Raw genomic sequence first — 18611 nt, 5'->3', positions numbered from 1 at the left:
CTAGTCTTTCCCACTCTGTTGTTTTCCTGTATTTCTTTGCATTGATCGCTGAGGAAGGTTTTCTTTCTTTCTTTCTTTTTTTTTTTTGCTTCATATAAATTTTATTGATATTCTGATACTTAAAAAGTAATTTTAACTTTATTTTTTAAATTTAATTTTATTTTTTAACTTTACAATATTGTATTGGTTTTGCTATATGAGGAAGGCTTTCTTATCTCTTCTTGCTATTCTTTGGAACTCTGCATTCAGATGCTTATACTTTTCCTTTTCTCCTATGCTTTTCGCTTCTCTTCTTTTCACAGCTATTTGTAAGGCCTCCTCAGACAGCCATTTTGCTTTTTTGCATTTCTTTTCCATGGGGATGGTCTTGATCCCTGTCTCCTGTACAATGTCACAAACCTTGGTCCATAGTTCATCAGGCATTCTATCTATCAGATCTAGGCCCTTAAATCTATTTCTCACTTCCACTGTATAATCATAAGGAATTTGATTTAGGTCATACCTGAATGGTCTAGTGGTTTTCCCTACTTTCTTCAATTTAAGTCTGAATTTGGCAATAAGGAGTTCATGGTCTGAGCCACAGTCAGCTCCCGGTCTTGTTTTTGCTGATTGTATAGAGCTTCTCCATCTTTGGCTGCAAAGAATATAATCAATCTGATTTCGGTGTTGACCATCTGGTGATGTCCATGTGTAGAGTCTTCTCTTGTGTTGTTGGAAGAGGGTGTTTGCTATGACCAGTGCATTTTCTTGGCAAAACTCTATTAGTCTTTGCCCTACTTCATTCCATATTCCAAGGCCAAATTTGCCTGTTACTCCAGGTGTTTCTTGACTACCTACTTTTGCATTCCAGTCCCCTATAATGAAAAGGACATCTTTTTTGGGTGTTAGTTCTAAAAGGTCTTGTAGGTCTTCATAGAACCATTCAACTTCAGCTTCTTCAGCATTACTGGTTGGGACATAGACTTGGATAACCATGATATTGAATGGTTTGCCTTGGAAACAAACAGAGATCATTCTGTCATTTTTGAGATTGCATCCAAGTACTGCATTTTGGACTCTTTTGTTGACCATGATGGCTACTCCATTTCTTCTGAGGGATTCCTGCCCACAGTAGTAGATATAATGGTCACCTGAGTTAAATTCACCCATTCCAGTCCATTTTAGTTTGCTGATTCCTAGAATGTTGATGTTCACTCTTGCCGTCTCTTATTTGACCACTTCCAATTTGCCTTGATTCATGGACCTGACATTCCAGGTTCCTATGCGACATTGCTTTTTACAGCATCGGACCTTGCTTCTATCACCGGTCACATCCACAACTGGGTATTGTTTTTGCTTTGGCTCCATCCCTTCATTCTTTCTGGAGTTATTTCTCCACTGATCTCCAGTAGCATATTGGGCACCTACTGACCTGGGGAGTTCCTCTTTCAGTATCCTATCATTTTGCCTTTTCATACTGTTCATGGGGTTCTCAAGGCAAGAATACTGAAGTGGTTTGCCATTCCCTTCTCCAGTGGACCACATTCTGTCAGACCATGACCCGCCCATCTTGGGTGGCCCCATGGGCATGGCTTAGTTTCACTGAGTTAGACAAGGCTGCGGTCCTATTGTGATTAGATTGACTAGTTTTCTGTGAGTATGGTTTCAGTGTGTCTGCCCTCTAATGCCCTCTTGCAACACCTACCATCTTACTTGGGTTTCTCTTACCTTGGACGTGGGATATCAGAGTACATCATGAGAAACGCTGGGCTGGAAGAAGCACAAGCTGGAATCAAGATTGCTGGGAGAAATATCAATAACCTCAGATATGCAGATAACACCACCCTTATGGCAGAAAGTGAAGAGGAACTCAAAAGCCTCTTGATGAAAGTGAAAGTGGAGAGTGAAAAAGTTGGCTTAAAGCTCAACATTCAGAAAACGAAGATCATGGCATCTGGTCCCATCACTTCATGGGAAATAGATGGGGAAACAGTGGAAACAGTGTCAGACTTCATTTTGGGGGGCTCCAAAATCACTCCAGATGGTGACTGCAGCCATGAAATTAAAAGACGCTTACTCCTTGGAAAAAAAGTTATGACCAACCTAGATAGCATATTCAAAAGCAGAGACATTACTTTGCCAACAAAGGTCCGTCTAGTCAAGGCTATGGTTTTTCCAGTGGTCATGTATGGATGTGAGAGTTGGACTGTGAAGAAGGCTGAGCACTGAAGAATTGATGCTTTTGAACTGTGGTGTTGGAGAAGACTCTTGAGAGTCCCTTGGACTGCAAGGAGATCCAACCAGTCCCTTCTGAAGGAGATCAGCCCTGGGATTTCTTTGGAAGGAATGATGCTAAAGCTGAAATGCCAGTACTTTGGCCACCTCATGCGAAGAGTTGACTCATTGGAAAAGACTCTGATGCTGGGAGGGATTGGGGGCAGGAGGAGAAGGGGATGACAGAGGATGAGATGGCTGGATGGCATCACTGACTCGATGGACGTGAGTCTGAGTGAACTCCAGGAGTTGGTGATGGACAGGGAGGCCTGGCGTGCTGCGATTCATGGGGTTGCAAACAGTTGGACACTACTGAGTGACTGAACTGAACTGAACTGAACTGAATGGTCTGTAGTGGACTCTATCTCATTGTTGTTTTAATTTGCAATTCCCTGGTGACTCAGTGGCAAAGAACCTGCCTGCCAATGCAGGAGATGTGGGTTTGATCCCAGGGTTGTGAAGATTCCCCTGGAGAAAGAAATGGCAATCCACTCCAGTATTCTTGCCTGGGAAATCACTTACCAAAGTGATTTCCAAAATGTTCCATTTTTTTTTTTTAAAGCTTTGGTGTTTGACATTTCACATTTATATTTGTAATCCAAACAGAGTTGATTTTGGGTATGGTATGCGGTGGAGGGGTTCAGCATCATGTTTTTCTCTATGGATATCCAACTGACCCAGCACTGTTTACTGAGAATATTATCACTTCCCTGTGGCACTGCGGTGGCATCTTTGTCATCAATCAGGTGTCTGTGGATATGCCTGTCTGCTCGCATGTATCTATTTTATTCTTCACCACAACTCTTTCTGAGGTGAGGGGTCTGCACTCAGGACTCCTGCCTCTCCTGCTCAGCAGACATCTGGCCTGAGACTGGCTGTAAGTTGGGAAACTTCTGTCTTTGGAGCTATTCCTGTAGGCTTTGTAATCTGGCAGATCTGCATTTCAGTCTCTGTTGTTCAGTTGCTCAGTCGTGTTCAGCTCTTTGTGACCCCATGGACTGCAGCCCACCAGGCTTCCCTATCCTTCACCATCTCCCAGAGTTTGCGCAAGCTCGTGTCTATTGAGTCAGTGATGCCATCCAACCATCTCCCCATCTGTCATGCCCTTCTCTTGCTTTCTAATCTTTCCCAGCTTCAAGGTCTTTGTTGTGCGGCTTAAAACAAGTTGGTTGATTTCTTTGAATCTATTTACAAATGTGTAAAATGAAGATAAGAATAACACAATGGCTCAATATTGAGAGGCTTAGACAATTAATGTTTATTATTACTGTTGTTGTTATTACTATGTATTATCTTAAAAATGATGAAGAGAGGACAGGGTGATTCCACTGCATCCTTTAAGTGCCTCAGTCCCACCTGCTATTCCCTCTGCCATTCCTGTCTCCTTGGGGAAGGACCTAGTTACTGCCCTTGTGAGGACAGGGGAATGGAAGAGGTTGTGAAGGTGTGCTTCCGCGGAGGAGCCAACTGTTTCCTATCCTCAAGGGTTCTTCTTCCCCAGAGCCTTCACTCTTTCTTTCAACCGTCTTTAGCCTTACCCTCAGTTCAATTCAGTTCAGTTCAGTCGCTCAGTGGTGTCTGACTCTTTGCGACCCCATGAATCGCAGCACGCCAGGCCTCCCTGTCCATCACCAACTCCTGGAGTTCACTCAGACTCACGTCCATCGAGTCAGTGATGCCATCCAGCCATCTCATCCTCTGCTGTCCCCTTCTCCTCCTGCCCCCAATCCCTCCCAGCATCAGTCTTTTCCAATGAGTCAACTCTTCGCATGAGATGGCCAAAGTACTGGCATTTCAGCTTTAGCATCATTCCTTCCAAAGAAATCCCAGGGCTGATCTCCTTTAGAATGGACTGTTTGGATCTCCTTGCAGTCCAAGGGACTCTCAAGAGTCTTCTCCAACACCACAGTTCAAAAGCATCAATTCTTCAGTGCTCAGCCTTCTTCACAGTCCAACTCTCACATCCATACATGACCACTGGAAAAACCATAGCCTTGACTAGACGGACCTTAGTTGGCAAAGTAATGTCTCTGCTTTTGAATAATAACTTTGGTTATTATTTGGTCATAACTTTTCTTCCAAGGAGTAAGCATCTTTTAATTTCATGGCTGCAGTCACCATCTGGAGTGATTTTGGAGCTCCAAAAAATAAAGTCTGACACTGTTTCCACTGTTTCCCCATCTATTTCCCATGAAGTGATGGGACCAGATGCCATGATCTTCATTTTCTGAATGTTGAGCTTTAAGCCAACTTTTTCACTCTCCACTTCCACTTTCATCAAAAGCTTTTCAAAAGCATCAGAAGGCCCCATATCCTATACGGATAATACCAAATGCTGACAAGAATGTGGAGCAACAGGAACTTTCATTCATTGCTGATGGGAGTACAAAATGGTACAGACAGTTTGGAGGACAGTCTGGTAGTTTTTATAAAACTAAATGTATTGATAGCATATGATCTAGCAATCAATCACACTTGGTATATACCCCAAAGAGTTGAAAACTTATGTCTGCACAGAAAAACTGCACATGGATGTTTATAAGTAGCTTTATTCATTTACCAAAACTTGAATATAACCAAGATGTTCTTCAATTTATAGATAAACTGTGGGATATCCAGATAAAGGAGTATTATCCAGCACTAAAAAGCAAATGAGCTATCAAGCCATGAAAAGACATGGAGGAAACTTAATGGTATATTTGTAAGTGAGAGAAGCCAATTTCAAGGCTACATACAATACTGCATTCTAGAAAAGGCAAAACTATAGAGATAATAAAAAGCTCAGTGTTTGCAGGGATGAAGGGGAGGGAGAGATGAATAGGCAGAGCATAGTGGATTTTCAGGGCTATGAAACTCTTCTGTATACTATGATGGCGAATACATGTCATCATACATCTGTCCACAGCCATAGAATCTGCAACACCAAAAGTGAACCCTAATGTAAACTATAGGCTTTAGATGATAATTATGTGTCAATGTAGATTTACCGATTATAACAGATGCACCACTCTGGTGCAGGGTGTTGATAGTGGAGAGGGTGCTCATGTGTAGGGGCAGAGGGTTTTAGGAACTTCCTGTACTTGCCACTCAATTTTGGTGAGAAATTACAACTGCTCTAAAAAAAAAAAAAAAAAAAGCCTTAAATGTGACCCACAGACTGCAAGGGGCTATTGCAACACAAATACCCAACAAAGCACTCATATACAAACTCTTACAAATCAATGAGGGAAAAAAAGACAAAGTAATTAAAAAAAAATTCACCAAAACTTGAGTAGATACTTCTCAAAAAAAATTATTTCCAAGTGGCCAGCAAATGTATGAAATGGTGCTCAGCTTGACTAGTTCTTAAGGAAATGCAAATTAAACCTATCACATAATATCACATGCATTCCATTACATGACTAAAAGGAAAATGACAGAAAATCCCAAGATTTGGTAAGGATGCGAAAGCCAGGACTCTGTGAACTGCTGATGGGAATGTAAATTGGTAGAATCATTTTAGAAAATTGGTTTGCAGTATGTATCAAAGATAAACATATGGACAGCCTAAGGTCCAGCAATTGCACTCTTCAGTATATGCCCAGCAGAAATGCTTATATACATTCATCCAAAGATAGACCAGAATGTTCATAACAGAACCATTCATAGCAGACAAAAACTGGAACCCACCAGAAGTGTCTACCAAGAGTACAATGGGTAAGTAAATTGTGAGACACCACAGAATACAACAATGAGAATAAACAAATTACAGCTACACACAGCAACAAGAATAAATCTCGTAAACATAATTTTCAGCGAAAGAAGCCAGAAATAAAAGTATACTGTACGGTGTCATTCATGAATTTCAAATCCAGGCAAAACCCTTTGTAGTGATGGGACATTTCTGTGTCCTGATTGTGATGGTGCTTACATGAATGTGATAAAATTTTATAGAACTATATACCAAACAAAGGTTTACATAAACCTGGTAAAAGCTGAATAGATCTGTAGCTAAGTTTCTATCATTGTATACTGATATCAGTTTCCTGGTTTTGATAATATACTGTAGTTCTGTGATATATTATTGGGGAAGCTGAGTAAAAAATATGCAGGAATTCTCTGTACTACCTTTGCAGCTTAGGAGTCTAAGATTGTTTAAAAAAAATTTTTTTTAAACAGATAAAATCAATGGTGCAAGAAGTCAGGAGAGTAATTTCCCATTGGGGAGTCAGAGTGACTGGGAGGGATCATAGGATCTTCTGCAAACTGTAATGGTTTGTTTCTTAATACAGGGGGTAACTACACAGACATGTTCATTTTATGAAAATTCATCAATTTGTACACTTATGTGTATTTTTTCTATGTATACTATACTTCAATAAAAAGGTTTTTTAAAATATATATTTTTAAAAAACAATGATAGGAGCTTGGCCCAGTGTCCAGCACACTATAGGAGCCTAGGAAGAGTGCTTCTCTGTCTGTGGTTTTCTCCTGCCTAACTCTCCTGTCAGGTTCTAGCTTGTGTTGTCCCTACTGTGGTCATGCCCAGGTGAGCACAGTTCATAAAGAAGGTCCCTTAACCCACACACTCCAAGACTAGGAATTCCAGGCAGATATTAGGGAATAACAAGACCTTCTGGCAGGACAAACACCGCAGTGCAAAGTCTCAGGTGCCTCCACTCAGGACTGAGCACCATGAAGAAGACTTATTGTAAATACTAGGCACGTAATTTTACTAATAACCAGTAACTGGTTTATTGGTTAAAACAAAAATACACCTCCTGAAAAAAGAACCCTGAAAATCTAAAACAAATCTTGACAATATAATAGTCAAACGATATTCTATTGCTGTGAAGAATTTTATACAAATTACAGAGGGTATACTCTGGTTTTGCAATGCCTCTGGGTGGGAGAGGGTTCAGCTATTTGAGCTTTTTTAACAAGCTGTGTTACACTCACAAATGATGCTGCTTCCCATAGTTCCTCAAAAGACTTTAATTTTCTCTAATTTGGAGAAAGAATATTCTTCCAAAGTCAAAAGGCATAAAAATTGTTCAGACTGCAGATTACATTTCAGAAAATCAGGTGCTTAGACTGTAATATTTCAGAGTAACCATCTTAGCAAATTCAGGCTTATTTTTTGTCATTTAGCATTTAATGATTTTTCACAAAGCAGCTTTCTTAATACTTCTGAAGGATCACTTGAGAAGTCCTTTTACACTGTTAGTGTGCCTGCTACAGTGGATTTTTCACCCAGTTTTAGGGGGTTTGGAGTAACACATGCAAACAAAGCTGGACTTTGCCTCTGGAAGTATTTGGTCTCAATAGGCGGCTAGTGTATCAATTACAGGATGAAAAATGATGAACTATAATCCTTTCCTCTAAAGAATCTGCAGATCAGAGAACCATCATATGCTCTGCAGCAGATGACACAAAAATGTTTAAAGTATCCTTTCAACCAAGAGAGTTTCACTATGTGGGAAATATGATTTAAAACAGTTGAGTTTTGCATAGGCTTTAAGACAATGCCATTGGCCACTGTACACTTTAGTAATAACTGGATTACGATTTATGCATCACAGGTCAGATACGCAAGAAAATATACTTCTGTTTATTATTCTCTAAGCATTTTTTTTTCTTAATTCAAAGTTCCCTAACAAATGCAGGTAGGAGAAAAACTGTACTCCAACTCTTCTAGTTAAAAAATTCTGTGGGTAAGTTCTCTCTGTGGTAGTTACTCATCCTTCAAGGTGCTCCACACTCACTCCTCTGTCTCTGCTCCCTGAGTGCTACAGGGACCCCCAGAGGAGAGAGGTCTCTGGTCTGGCTTTTGCTGGGGAAAGGGGAGCTCAACCCACCAGGCTTCTGGACATAAATCTCATCCATTGCTGAGGTGCCTATGAATGGACATCTTGCAGTCTGTGCTCAGCACAGGCAAATAACTCAGTGATTGATTTCTGGGAGACGATTGTTTTCTCCAGCTTCAGATGCTACCTGGACCTTCAGTTTGGGGCTGCTAACCGCAGCGTCTTGTCGTGGGATCCTCATGTCTCCTCACAATGGGGGAGCCCTTGTGTCTCCACACCATGACCGCCAATCCTCAGTTCTCAGCCACCTTCTCTGTTTGGCTGAGACCTGTAGAGGCTTTGGGATCTCTTTCATAGCATGTGAAGACCACTTCAGGCTACCAGTCCAGATACAGCTTACAGTCAGATGGCGAGTGTGGGAGAAAGTGCAACAGTGGCACGAATGCCTGCATTTCCTGATCTTGGTGGTAGATAAGTATTTCCTCTGCAGCATCTTTCATCTTCCTTCTCTGTATCCCTGGGCTAAGGCAGCACCCTGATCTTACGTTATCTTTTCCTAGCAATTGAAGGGCTCTCGGCTTCCCCCTCCAGTCTGACAGAGCTTCTCTTACATCATCCTCTCCTCCTACCCCACTCCAGCCCTCCAACCGCAAGGTTGATGGTGGGAATGCTATAGGGCACAAGCCCGAACCACTTGGTATTACTGTGTGTGTGTACACATACACATATGTATAATCCCTGACACATGATTCTGCAGATTTCCAGATACTTTCAGCTAACAAGCAACCAAGTCTCAAAGGACCAACAGATACTGACACAGTGGTCTAGCTGTATCAATGTTCATACAAGGTTCCAGATTCTTCTTGCAAAGAGCAGGCAATGACCAGTTCACATAGGACCTTCCAATATACTGACCAGGTATATGTATATTATTTTTGCACATGAAAATGATTGCATAGGATAACCTAACCCTAAGATTTTAGAGTTGGATGAGGGAATGGCAATCCACTCCAGTATTCTTGCCTGGAGAATCTCATGGACAGAGAAGCTTGAAGGGCTACAGTCCATGGGATTGCAGAGTCAGACACAACTGAGCAACTAATGCAATATAAGATTTTGGAGTAATAAATACAGGTGAAACATACTTTGACAAAGTCTAAATTCCAAAAGCTGGATTTGACCAATACAGCAATTTCCTGTACCCTTTAAAAAAAACCCACTGGTGTTTTTATTTTTATCAGAACAATGCATTGTGCTTTCGTAGCTGCTTAACAAAGTAAGGACTAGGAGGATAGTTATTAAGTGTTATTGGACAATTGACAGAATGTTGTATTAATGGAATGGTGCAAAGATACACCTTAATACACCTTAGATCTTACTTCCTCTGTTGTTTAATTGTTGCACATCATGATACTGTAGTCAAGTGTTTGAAACCAGATTCTTCCTCCTGTATTTGAATCCTATGCAAGTATGCATAGGATTCTTCCTTTGCTAATGCTTTAATGTTCATTTTAAAACGCTTTAGAGTATTTAATAGCCACAGCCAATATTCTTGCCACTCCTGAATCACATCGTTCTCTCAGAGCACTGAACTTAATGCAGTGTCTTAATACCTCCTCCTCCCTATCTTGAGCCTCTGGTCTACACATGAAGACTCTGCCTGCCACTCACAAACAACAGGTCCAGGTAGGACCAGCCACTGAGGTTGTCCACATCCAGGAAAATAAGAACTGCATCCATGAGATCACTGACCACCATCCAGGTCTGCCCGGTGGCTGATCTTTGGACAGTATCCTTAACCACTTAGGACTGGGTCTTTATTATTCTACAAGTTTCCTTCTCTCTAAATGCACAATATAAATAGCTAATACTTGTTAAGAATGTATTATGTGCCAAATATTTTATATTCATTATCTCCTTTAATCCTCATAACATGTAGATACTATGTACTGTGTGTGTGTTAGTCGCATACACACACACACACACAGTCGTAGATACTATGTACTGTGTATGTGTATGTGTGTGTGTGTGTTAGTCTGACTCTTTGGGACCCCATGGACTGTAGCCCGCCAGGCTCCTCTGTCCATGAAATTCTCTAGACAAGAATACTGGAGTGGGTTACCATTCCGTTCTCCAAGTATGTATTACTATTACCCCTATCTTCTATCTATGGAAAGTGAGGCTCAAAAAACTTAAGTAACCCGTCTGAAATCACACAGCCAGCAAATTATATTTGAACCCATCTAACTGTAATGCTCTCAGCTATTAAATTTAAGGCATACAAAAGGCAAATAGTTGGTTTAGCTAAAATCATAAAGCTAAGACGAGTCTAATCTGGAATTCAAATCCAGAGCTCATGTATCTCCAATCCTTACTTCCTCACTCTACAGGACGGGGAGCAGGCATTTTAAAGTAGGTTTATTAGAGTTGCATAAATGCAGAAGATCATAGCAGGAATTACGAGCCTTTAAGTAGAAATCATTTCAAAGGTGTGTGAGAGCAGGATTCTTCCCACTGACTGGCTGGTGGGACTTACCAACCAGAAAAGGCGATCTTTGGTGAGCACATGGTGGATTCGACCAATGAAAGCTGCATATTGTGAGGAGTGGGTGGTGGATCTGACCAATCAGTAACTTCAAAAAGGGCCCTAGTCAGTGAAACTGACAAATCGAGAAGTCACAGCTAGACCTGCACCTCTGAGCTGGGAACGTTCTCCTTGGAAAGGTAATCTGACTTCCAAAATGGCTAAAGGCCACTCTGAGCTCTGACTGGCGCCAGGGTTCCAGGAAACAGGTCGGAGGCCATTCCCGCGCCAGCAGTAACTGCCAGCGCGCCTTTGCTCATAGATTAGCCATGAGGTCAACCGTTTCAGTGACTCACCTCATGAAAATGAGACGGCAGTGTCAGGCCTTACTGTTTCTCTGTAAGCATTTAAATTGATTTTTACAGCTGGTTAAATTCTCCCCTTTGTTTTTATACAGAGGCTTAGGATGTGGCTGGATATCAGCTCCAAAGACATTACCAGGTAAAACAGTCCCCCACTTCATGCAAGATGGGAGCCTCTGGGACCAGTGAAACTGGCTCACTGAAACTGTGGCCAGGTAGTGATCTACCTGAGACAGCTCCACTGGTGAGAGCTTGGGGAGATCCACCACCAAGGACTGAGGGACCTCCCTAACTAGAGACAGAGACAGCCCCATCCTGAAACATCCTGCTCAGTGATGACTCCACCCATTGCCCCAAATTGAGATCATGTGTCTCTGCCAGGTGATGCCTCCCATTTGAACAGAAATTTCAAGAGCTCCTGGAATTTTATATATGGAGAATCTCCATGAAAGGAGATCCCTGTATTCAAGTTTATTTTCTGTTCAAAGTTCTTTCTTCCTTTGCCACCATATCCCCTACCCCATCCCTGCACACAAACCAATTCACACAGCCTTCTGGGCACCACACCAGGTTAGTTTGGATCACTCTGAAAGCAGAACAAGCAAGGCAAGGATTTGATGGAAGTGGTCTACTCAGAAAGTGACCCCAGGAAGAAGTGTGGAGGAGGAAGAGCGAACCAGGGAAATAGGAAAAGCCAAGATGAGGGTGTGTTTCCTTGAGGTCTGTAGGCATAGAAGGCTCGAGTCCACTGGAACCTCTGAGAAGGTGGCAGATGCCTCACAAAAGGGTCCACCTGATGGATGATAGCTGGAGTCTCTGTCTCCCCTCTGCCCCTCACTGATTGGGAAGTTGTTCCTGGGAAGTTAACTCCCTTACGCTTCCAGGTAGCATTTGCAGGCTGTGAGCAAGTTTGTGTGGTATAGGAGATAACCCTGAATCAGAATCAGAAAGACTCCGGCTGTGCTTGAGGGAGGACATTGAGAATGAGTCTGAGCTCACATAGTTTCACATAGGTCTGTCCTCTTTGACTGTGACTGAAATCAGAGGCAGGCCAGGCGCTGGCGGAGCAGATAACACTGGCTACACACCCTGACTGCAGCCCTCCTGAACAATGTTACAAACTCTGAGGGAAAGCAACAGGGAAATAAAGTCAAAAGGAACAAGAAATGTGAACCCAAACTGAAGTATGGAGTACTTCACACTTCTACCCAAAAGGCATTGGAGAGAAACATATAACTTTTGACCTCTAAATATTTGGGTTCAAATCTACTTAGTAAATTAGTGACATTAAGTATGCTACCTGACTGCTTTAAGCCTCAGTTTCCTCAAATATATGATAGGTATAAAAATACTTACTTTATAAAAACAGTGATGTGCAAAGCCCTTGGGACGTAGTAAACCCTTTCTCAACATATGGCAGCTCTTGCCAAAGAGCCAGCATGTTTTCCACACCCTCAGCCACCTTGAAGCCCCAGATCATCTCTGAGGGAAGGAGGCTATTTCACCTTCTCTAGACAGGAGCTGCCTGACATCCTGGGGCTTTGAAGGCCGAGACCAGATAACTCTATGGTCTCTGCTGTCCTTACCCTCAGAACCTCAACAAAACCACTTCTTGTCTTAGATATTTGGTTCAAATCATTTAGGAGGAACAAGGGAAGCAGGTGTGAGTGAGATATGTAAAATCTGGGTATTAAAAAAATGAAATTATGTGGGAAAGATCAGTCTTTAGGAAACTAGTTGTCTTTTTTCTCAACTACTAAAGAAAAAGTTCAAACTGTCCTCTATAAAATTTTCTGTTTCATGGTCTAGGTGTCCATACTTTGGGATGTAATAACCTTTGGGTGAACATGATAATCAGCAAACTCAGATTCCAGAGATGAGTGTTCCTATGTGTCAGATCCATCCATCTGTGTTCCTCAATTATGCTGAAAAGTGTTATGTCTATAAAATACATTTTTAAAATGTATTGCTCTTATTTCAATTATTTTCGTATTTTTATTCCCGCTATTCCCTAAATTTCCAAATTCCAATGACCTGAAATTGGACTTCTTTAATCTGAATTAAAAGGATCATGTGCTTTGGTTCAAAACTTCCCTCCCCTGATCTCCTCTGCCTGGTGTCTGGGGTTGGATGGGAGCACCCATATCAGACCCCATCACCCAGACAATGGTCTGCAGAAACACTGCTTCAGGAGGAGCCAGGGAAAGAGCCTGGACTGTAACCAAAGAGATCAGAGCTCTAGGTAAGCTCTTCCATGGACAGGTTGTGTGACCTTGGGCAGGTGACTCACATCTCTGGGCCCCCAGTTCCTGTTCTTTAAGGTAAGGCACTTAGACAAGAGGTTCTCTGAGAATAAGTGGATATGATCCTTGGGGGCCTAGGCAAAGGTCCCTGGATAGCTGGGATTTCCTGAGCTCCGCCATGGCGTCCCTGGTTTGGCTAGGGGCTCCCGCAGGGCAGGATCACATTGCCCCAGATTCCAGGACTGGCTGCAGCACAGACCCAGGATCGGGTGACAGATCCATCCAGCCTGGACTGGCTCAATCTCTCAGCTACAGCCGCAGCCATAGGGGCTGGAAAACCAGAGCTAATGCAAGCCAGCTGGAGGCCAGGACAAGATTGATGAAGGACAGGGAGAGGATTTGGCCAGGGGGTTGGGGGACAAGAGCATAATTAGTCCTGCCTGCTTCCCAGAGGCCCCCAAGCTGGGAAAACCTCATTAATTGGGAACCCCCAGTGGGGAATTCCTGCTCATGACCCAGGGAAGGAAGGGCTTGTTAGGAGTTAATTAGGAGTAGAAGTGCCAATCAGGGAAAGTGTTTAAACTATTAAATGACTAAGCACCTGTTTACTTACAAACAACTGATATGTCAATTATCCAACCATCAAAGAAGGCCCCCTAGATAGTGATTACCAACCTTGGGTGATCCTCAAGGTCATCTAGGAACCTTGTAAACATCCATCTCCAAAATAGTGATCCTGATTGGTCAGCCAAGGTTGAGAACCACTGCCCTAAGCTAGCCACTAGCCCGGGATCTCTTGGCCCAATTTCAGTGGCTACTTGTAAGCAAGCAATAAGTAACACCCCACAACTACTAGAGCTATTGCTCTTTCTCTAATTTAACATTTACTAGGCACCAAAAATAATGCTTTGCTTTTATTTATTTATTTATTTTTAATGCTTTGCTTTTAGAATGACTTCTTTTAATCCTCATAATATCCATTTGTGGTAGGTGTTGTTATCACTTGACTACAGAAGATGAAATAATTGAATTCAAAGAGAGGGAAAATTCACTAAAAATAATGGTAAGTGGCAGAGATTGTATTTGATCCCAGATATTTTAACTCCAGAGCTCAAATCTTTACTTTTTTAATGGTCCCCAAAGCCCCTCCTGTCCTTTGGCTGAATAAGACAAATGTTTAAGATATTGTCCATTATATTGATGGGAAAACCAAGTCACCCAAAGGGGACATTAACTGATTCAAAGATTCTAGGTTTATGGCTTCCATGCCTGGGCCATTTTCCTTTAAACAAGACTATCACCTGGAATTATGGATTAGAAGGAAGAAAAGAGGCCAGTCCCCAGTGCAAAATGTCAACACATGTGCCCAGGTATTCAAAATGCAGACTGACTTAGTTAAGAGCACTGGGCTCTAATCACAGCCACACCACGGACCCCAAGTGTGACCTGGAGCAAGGCACTGAACTTCTGTGGGGTCTTGGTTTCCCCATTTGTCAAATGGGAATGCTGCTAACTGTTTGCCTTCTGCTTTGTAAGAAACAAGTGAGTGGACTGTAAGCGAGGGAAAAGAGGTTTCTCTGTAAGGAATTGTTCCAACTGATGTGGGGCATTCTCGATGTTAGGGAGCTTCTCACACAATCATGTGGCATCTTAGGGCTTGATAAGATGGCCTTTTAGACCCCAGAGCCAATCTTCCCCTCCCTGGGTTGCAGAAAGCTAAAGAAAGCACTTCTTAATTTTCTTTAGAAAACTGGCAAGATGGTTGACCAGATGGCCCCCCTTGGCCTTCCTGTGTGATACCTAGATTTGATTTACTGGTCAGGCAGACCTTCTAGCCCTACCCCTCAGGCCAATGGCAGCTTCTTCCAGAGCCAGCCTCACCTAGGGGCCCCATCCAGATGCCCGCTTAGTTCCCTTCCGGCCCTAGCGGAGGCATGAGCCTCCCCCGCCTCCTGCTCACTCCTCGCTCCTCGGCCGCCAGCCCAGCAGCTGTTGCCTCAGATCAGTGTGGACCATCTAATCCCCTCTCTAGAGCCCTGGCCCCCTCCTCAGGCAGTAAATTAAGGAGGATGTAAGAACAGAGGGCACCAGCGTCAGCAGAGCGGCATCCAAAACATCCTCCCCCACCCTGTGCCTGAGTCATAGGGCCCTGAACCGGCCCCCTCTCTGCCTGGGGTGAGGGAGGAGGTGGCAAGGAGAACCAGGCCTAAGGGAAGAGGGAATCGGGAACCCAGAGGATGGAAAGGGTGTGGGGATTATGCAGAAGAACCAGGCTGGACTCCTAGAGGTGTTCTAGCTCAACTACCTTCCCTGTCACCTGTGTGAGGCCTCAGATCCATACACCAGAATGATAGGGCATAGAGCTTGCACGTTAGCTTCTTTGTCATGCCCTGACTGCCTAACTCCATCTCTTTCACATGCCACACCCCTAACTGTCATGTCTCCATCCCTTAAATGGACAGAGAATAGTCAACTGACAAGAATAGGGAGCACCTTACTCTAGGACCCACTCCAAATCCCTGTGTTGAGGGGCTGTGGTGGAAGGAGCTGTGCTAACCTCCTGCCCCTATGAGCATGATCTATAGGGCCGACCTTAGAAGTCTATAGTTCTCTGACTTAAAAACACCATCTAAGACTCTACCCATATGATGTATTGACGTTCACACCAAGAGCTTCCTGGTCTGACACTGATCTACCAAAAACTGAAACTGGAGGAAGAGGGAGAAAGATGGCCAGATAAAACTTGGTGTGGCACCTACTGGTCTGACCTAGAAAGAAGAGCTACCCAGCTTTTCAGAGATGCACCTTGGGAGGACGAGCTGGCAAATACTGCAGTGGCTTTCGATATAGAGATCAGAGTTGAGTGATGAACCCCATGAGCTTGAGATTTTAAGTCAGCAAAGTCAATATCATCTTTTAGACTTCATGGAGACATAGTGGGATGAGGACTCAGCCCTCAGAAACCAGATGGAAACATTTCATGTGCACAAAGAAAATGGATCTGTCCAGAGAGAAGAACAAATAATCCTGTGCGGCAAAAGCATCAGTGTTTGTACAGCCCTGCTTTAAATACCACGTATATGCTGACGGCTATCCAATTTCCATCTTCAGCTGAGATTTCTCAACTAAACTCTGAACTTATATTAGCCTGCTTGATATCATCACTTGGATATACAATAAAGCTCTCAACCTTAACTCATCCAAAACTGATCTCCTGATCTGCTCTACGAAGCTTGCTCTACATATAACCTTTTCCATCTGAGCTTGCAGCAACTCCATCCATCATGTTGCTCAGGTAAAACACTACCTTTGAATCTTCTCTGTCTCTCTCCATTTCCACATCCAGTCTGTCATGAGATCCTATTGGCTCTACTTTCAAAAACTGTATCAAAAAGCTGACTACTTCTCACTCTCTCCACTGCTCCCACTCTGGACCAAGCTGTGACCATCTCTCACTGCAGAAGCCTTGTGCAAGATCTCTTGTTTCTAACCTCCCCCCCGGCCAACACCCTACCTCCCCACCCGACCTGTTCTAAGCACAACAGCTAGGGGAATCCTTTTGAAAATGCAAGTTAGTTCTTCATAATTTTTCTGCTCAAAACTCTTCAAGGCTCCACATTTCTTTCAAACTAAAATCCAAAGTCCTGGCAATGCCTGCAAAGCTCTACATAGTCTTGTTTCAGCCACACTTGGCCTTCATCTCCTGCTCCTCTTCCTCTTTCTCTGCCCCAGGTATATTGACCACCTTGTTCTTTCTCAAACTTGGTAGACATGCTTCTGCCGTAGAACCACCTTTGTAATTTTTCTCACTGCCTGGAATATTCTGCCACCAGGTATCTGCCTTCCTAACTCCTCCTTCGAAAGACTCCTTCAGGTCTTTGCTCAAATTTCACCTTTTCAACAAGCCAAGGTCTGCCCTGATTATCCTTCAACTGCAATCAGTTTCTCTCTTCCAGCGGCCTAATCTCCCATACCACAGTCTACTTTTCTTCTTTTTTTTTAATATGTAACACAAATACACATAAAGTATATGATTCACTATTTACTACCTTTATGCTTGTTGCCGTCTCTCCCAGCTAAAAGGTAAGTGACACAAGACCTGTATTTTGTCCACTGTTGTATCCCGGGTACCTAGAACAAAACCTAGCCTGTTCATGAATGAATCAAGGTGGTGAAGGGCAGAAGAAAGTCGCCTAAAGCTCACCGGCCACGTTATAGAAATGGAGTTTGGCATATTGAAGCGTGTCCCAGGGCTGACCCAGAGACCTATTTAAGCAGATGAGGTCTTCATCCATCTGGATGTCCTGCTACAAGGGACTTAATGGCTAAAAGTCAAACATGTTGCAGACTCTGAGGTGCCTTCAGCACAGCTATATTTATGACTGATTCAACAGAAAAGGGCAAAAACTAGAAGCAGCTTACTCCCAATATTCCCCTGATTTATTCCATGTATGCTGCCCTGTTATAACAGGATAACTGTCCTAGTTCTTGATTTAGTCCCACCTCTTAACATTAGATGTCTGTCCTCCCACCCAGGGTGGTTCCAGACCTACCTCATGACAATGCCATTTATTGACTCCTTTGCCACTCAACTCAAATGGCTTCTTTTGTTGTCAACTTTTTCCCCATTTCCATTTTTGCCATCTGGGTTTGAGGAAGCACCTTTATTAGATTTCTATTGCTGTAGAACAAGTCACCCAAAACTTAGTGGATTTAAACCATATCTACTCAATATCAACTGTCATTAGGGAAATGCAAGCTAAAGCCAAAAAGAAGCAATACTTCATCCCTGCTAGGATGGTTTTAATAAAAAAAAAAAGAGAGAGAGAGAGAAATAACAGTGGTTCATGGGGATGGAGAAATTGAAATCCTCATACACAACTGGTGGGAGTGTAAAAGTGTGCAGTTACTTTGGGAAGCAGTCTGGCAGTTCCTCAAAAAGTTAAACATAGGGTTATTATGTGACTCAGCAGCTCTGCTCCTAGGTATATGCCTAAGAGAATTGTAAATGTGAATCCACATAAAAACCTGTTCACGAATGTTCAGAGTGCTTTCTTCATAATAACCAAAAGGTAGAAACAACCCAAATATCCATCAGCTGTTGAATGGATAAATATAATGTGCTGTATCTATACAAGGGATTATTACTCATCCATAAAAAGGAGTGAAATACTGATACATACTACAATTTGGATGAATCTTGGAAATATTATGCTAAGCAAAAGGAGCCAGATGCAAAAGGCTGCATATTACATGATCCTATTTATATGAAATGTTCAGAATAGGCAAATGCATATATACAGAAAATGGATTAGTGTTTGCCAGAGGCTGGAGGAAGTGAGGATCAGGGAATGACTACTTAACAGGCTTCATTTGGCGGAGGTGAGTAAAATGTTCTGGAATTATATAGCGATGATGGTTGCACACTTTGTGAATATGCTAA

At 42.7% G+C, this 18611-nt stretch overlaps 1 long non-coding RNA gene across 1 annotated transcript; it reads left to right on the top strand.

The window, feature by feature from the left end:
* The first annotated feature begins 10606 nt into the window (after positions 1-10606).
* Positions 10607-16374, top strand: LOC147357655 (uncharacterized). The gene is made up of 4 exons (XR_015142020.1): positions 10607-10763; positions 11021-11064; positions 14159-14231; positions 16089-16374. It is a non-coding gene; the product is annotated as an uncharacterized LOC147357655 (long non-coding RNA).
* The last annotated feature ends 2237 nt before the right edge of the window (positions 16375-18611 follow it).

This window comes from Bos grunniens, chromosome 15 (assembly GCF_055505025.1).
Source record: "Bos grunniens cultivar Pamir isolate PY7600 chromosome 15, Bosgru_T2T1.0, whole genome shotgun sequence".
In the NCBI taxonomy this organism is placed as follows: Eukaryota; Metazoa; Chordata; class Mammalia; order Artiodactyla; family Bovidae; genus Bos; species Bos grunniens.
The sequence above is the reverse complement of the archived record's forward strand: the minus strand, read 5'-3'. Positions and strand labels throughout refer to the sequence as shown.